Below are 4827 nucleotides of genomic sequence, written 5' to 3' on the forward strand. Positions count from 1 at the left end.
ATTTTTCTAAACAATTCTATTTAGAAAAGATTTTAAATCTTAATATCTATTTATCATGGAATCCTTATTTACATTAAAATAAAGCTATTAATTTCCCAAATTCCAAAGAAAAAAAATACAACAATTTTAAAAGATATTTACAAAAAATATGACACTTCTGAAACTATTTTCAAAGAGACAATTTCACCAGAACTTTGAAATTATTTTTTAAAAAATAACTTTCATGATTAAACCGAAGTTGCCTTTTCAAAAATGTTGTAAATTCATAAATAGCTTCAAAACTTCATATTTTAATAAATATTTTAAAAAATTCCTGGCCTTTTTTCAAAAATCCCCAAGTTCTCTAGCAGTTATGACAGACCTCCTCAGCATAAGCATAGATTGATTCAATAAATAACAGTAGTATCACTTATCCTCTTGAAAGAAGTTCCTCCTAAGTCCTACCTTGTAAGAGGCAAGCCTTGATATATGCACATATGTTATAAGATCATGAGACTTCGTACAGTTTGTAACAAGTACTATGTATTTGATCACCCGAAATCGAAAGCAAATTATACGATGGATTTGCAGAACTTACGTTACTATTTTCTTTTTTACTGATCTCTATTCTCCCAGTACTGAGAATTCATGGTGATGGGGTAGAGATCAGCAGCAGAGGTGGAAGAGGCGGTCCATGGCCCATCTGTTGACAAACTTGGAATTTGGCCCTCACTAGTATTCTTTTCAAGGTAGAGTTCATGCTGTTCCCTCAGTTCCTTGAGCTTAATCTCATCACTGGAGATGCTTAAACCCGAAGAGATTTCCTGAACATGAGCTCTGCCTTCAAGCATGCTCACTACTGATGACATGGTCGGCCTAACCGCTGGAGAGGCGCTGGTGCATAGAAGAGCCACATTGATCATCGCCATAACCTCTTCCTTTCTGAAATTTGATTCCAGTATTGGGTCCACTAGCTCCATCAGATTGCCCTTCTCTTTTAACAGGAGTGCCTGAAATGGAAAACCCAGGAAAAAAAAAATATACATGGTAAGCCATTGCAATGTTGCTATTTGCAGCATGAACTGAAAGAACAAAGAACTGTTGCAATGCTGATGAATAAGGATAACGTTGATCAGGTACTGATATAATGACATCTAATCTAGGCTATGAAAAAGTATTTTAATGAGGATTGGAAGAAATTTATCCTTGAAGATGTTCCTGGACCTGTCTATATTGCAGTGATTTTCGATCATTTTGGAGAACTACAGCTATAAACAAAACAGAGAAAAATCCTTAACAACAAATGCAAGGAAAGATGCTTTTAAAATTATACCCAATCGAGAAGATACACGCGGTTGTCCTTTAGAATGTGAGTAGTGTTGCTCTTCCCACTAACGATTTCCAAAGCCACAACTCAAAACTATAAACATCTGCCTTTTCAGTTAAATGTCCCCTCATTGCATATTCAGGTGCCATATATCCACTGCAAAATTGAAATATTATGCCATTATGAATTTCCATGTAAGATCTCAGAAAACTGCTAGTAAAATTAGAGCATGGTAACTCACAAAGTTCCAGCGATCCGGGTGCTAATGTGGGTATTCTCCTCTTCATCAAGTTGGCCAAGCCAAAGTCGGATATTTTGGGGTTAAGGTCCTTGTCGAGCAGCACATTAGTGGCCTTTATGTCTCTGTGAACAATCTTCAGCCTCGATTCTTCATGTAGATAAGCCAAACCCCTTGCTATACCAACACAAATCTTGTGTCTTGTAGGCCAATCCAGTTTCAATTGGCTATCTTTTGGGCCTATGAATCATCATATCAATGAAATGTTAGACATTGCCTGCACTCAAGTAAAGCACATCTTCATATGAGGATAACACTCACCAAACAATGCCCGGGCAAGGCTGTTGTTTTCCATGTACTCATATACTAGCAATAACTGATTTCCTTCGATACAACAGCCATACAGCTTTACAAGATGCGGATGTTGTAGAGCAGAAATCATGCCTATTTCATTCACAAACTCACGATTTCCTTGTTTTGATTTGGAAGAAAGCTGCTTCACTGCAATTATGGTGCCATCCAATAATAGGCCCTACATTTGAGAAAAAACATTCATCCTCAACAAAAAAGTTTCACGGGAAATAACCAATATGAAGAGCTTAAATGCATATTAAGAAGGGAAATTAGTTATTTTGTGGAGCACCTTATAAACAGAACCAAAACCACCTTCTCCAATCTTATTAGCTGCATCAAAGTTGTTTGTGGCAGCCTTAATTTGCCGTAAGGTAAATGTACCGGTTTGTAGATTTAGGCCCCTTAAATCTGTAGAAGAAGATGAAAAGATAAGAAGAAACCTAAAAAATTACAATAATTTTGACACATTGAGACAGATTTCAGAGATGAAAATAATACCCTCCCCGTCCTAACAAATCAACAGATCCACCACATGATCCTTACCCAGTTACTTTGTCTGATCCCCAAATACCAGCAAAACCAGATATGATTGCAGAAAAGCTTCTAAAGAAATCACTAAAAAAAGGGAGAATCTATAGAGCATAACAAACTCTTTGGCTTGATCCAAAGTTAGAAATAATGGGGATATAAGAAGTTAATTCTTAAATAGTACTACTTATTGCTGCTGTTATGAACAAATTACTGTTCAGGTTTTCTGAAACTAATTTGCAGGTACCTTGTTCCATTGTATTTTTTCGTCTTAGGCAGCCTTTCCACCAAAGGACACCTAGAACCAGAAGTAGAAGAAATGCTACTGCAGCCATGATACCAACCACAACGCCTGCAGATATACTACTGCTTCCATTTTCTGCAGGGGGTGTAAAATCTGCATCGAGAATAAGAAAACAGTGGAGATGCAGAGATGAGAGGACATCCACTTTCCAGTAAATTATGAACGACCGAAAATCTGATCACTAGGAATGTTGCAACATAGGAAATAAGAATTTAGTGCATTCCAACTATTAAAACTGATAAAAATAAAAAGCTTTTGAACAGAGTACAACTTACTGGGGGTCACAGAAATAGCAGATATGAGAGGACCATAAACCCCTCTACTAGGAATGGCAGTCGTCCCTTTCCCAGCCCAATAGAAGCGGATCTCCAATGTTCTGCTAGTCACAGATATTGTAAAATTTTGTATGGTTTCTTTGCCAGCCCCTCCTGTGGCATCCTCAATGTTGAAATCCTTCAGAACCAGCTTTCCCTGCATGTTACAACCCATTAAAACTTGAAATTTCATGCTGGCACAAATTCAAATGAATTTCCCAAATTTTTCCAGAACTTCAAAAGAAGTACCTGAATTTCTAGAGGGGCAAGTTAGAAAATCAAAATGGCTACTGAAAATGAAAGTATAAAGTAATTCACTACCTGAATGTAAACATCAAATATGCGCCTTCCAAGGCTACTATACGTTTTTTCGTCAGTAAACATAATCTCCGCAAATTGGAGTTTTACCGTGTAGTTTCCGTTTCCCAGACAGAATGCATAATAAGTGAGAGAGAGGGCAGAAAGACGCGCATTCATGTACAGTGCAGAATTATTCATCAGGAGTACAGACTTATTGTTTGCAATATAGGAGTCTGTATCAATACTATCATCCATGAAGTAACCAGTGCTGCTAACCGCCCAGTTAGTTTCACTTTTGTGATATGTGGAAGCTCCAGATAAATATGTATCATCTTCGTATGTTTTGTTGTCAACAATTACTTCCTTTCCACCACAGTTGATATGGACTGAGTAATAATCTGGGATGAGCAACAACAAAAGTGTAAACATTGAAGAGGGAACAAAAACAAATGAATAGTTCAAGAAAAATAAGTTACTTTAATTAACAAGAAGATACACCACACCAAGAAAAAACATTTGCAACTATTTGTTGGTTTTCACAATTCCCTTTAAGAATATATTGTGCATCATATGATAAATTAAAGTAATTGCGGTCATAATATGCTTTAATGGGAGACATGAAAGGAGGTACAGTGCAAAACTGGTCCCTTCTTCACTTGTACCACACGAGGAATGACAAGAAACCCGAATGATGTTTTTTGATGTATGTCATCTTTTATTCTTCTTCATCAACAGTATCCAGATAATATCTGATATTGTTCTAACTTACTTTTTGGACAAGGGAAGCCTCTCAAGCATGAAACGATTCCACTGAAAGAATAATGTGATGTACAGAACAAGTCAGCATCATAATATCATAATCGAGTATGTCTCACATGTCAAGGAAATAAACCACCATTGTGCTTAGGAAAAGATTGTTGGGTTTCAGAAAAATAGAAGTAAAAAAAAAAATTAAAATTAAAATGGCACTAGTTCTTAAAAAGGTAAATTAGAGACTCACAAGTTATTGCTCCCTGAAGAGCTTCCAAACAAATTCCTAGAGATTATGACAGATAAAAAATTTAGCTTCTAAACAGTATATCTAAAAAATAAAAAATGAAAGAAAATAATCCTTACACACTCCGAGTCTGACAGTCTTCTGAGTTTCCACTCGTAAAGTTGTTGTAGGAAAGATCACTGCATGCAGTAGTTACAATTTGGTTCATCATTTTTTTTTAAACACAGCATAATGAACCACAAGAATTTTGTATTATAATAGTTCATATATATGTTTATAATAGGAGATTGCATAATTACTAATTACTTATCTCCATCAAGATAAGATGTATTGTTTCCTCTTAGATCAGCGACACAAGGCAAGTAGCTCATCATTTGGCAGTGACCATAAACAACTTCAAGCTCTAAATGCATATATCATTACTCAAATCTAAAAATGGATTACAAAATGGCTCTTTCTTCTGCTAGGATTCAAACAATCATGCAC

General features: G+C 36.0%; 1 long non-coding RNA gene and 1 pseudogene across 1 annotated transcript; both read right to left on the minus strand.

The window, feature by feature from the left end:
* Positions 1-381: 381 nt before the first annotated feature.
* Positions 382-3975, minus strand: LOC117910478 (annotated as a pseudogene).
* Positions 3976-3993: 18 nt separating this feature from the next.
* LOC117910479 lies at positions 3994-4478 on the minus strand. Its single transcript, XR_004650685.1, has 3 exons — positions 4461-4478; positions 4345-4380; positions 3994-4154 (listed from the first exon to the last, which is right to left on the minus strand). It is a non-coding gene; the product is annotated as an uncharacterized LOC117910479 (long non-coding RNA).
* Positions 4479-4827: the final 349 nt, after the last annotated feature.

Source organism: Vitis riparia, unplaced genomic scaffold (genome assembly GCF_004353265.1).
Source record: "Vitis riparia cultivar Riparia Gloire de Montpellier isolate 1030 unplaced genomic scaffold, EGFV_Vit.rip_1.0 scaffold756_pilon_pilon, whole genome shotgun sequence".
Classification (NCBI taxonomy): domain Eukaryota; kingdom Viridiplantae; phylum Streptophyta; class Magnoliopsida; order Vitales; family Vitaceae; genus Vitis; species Vitis riparia.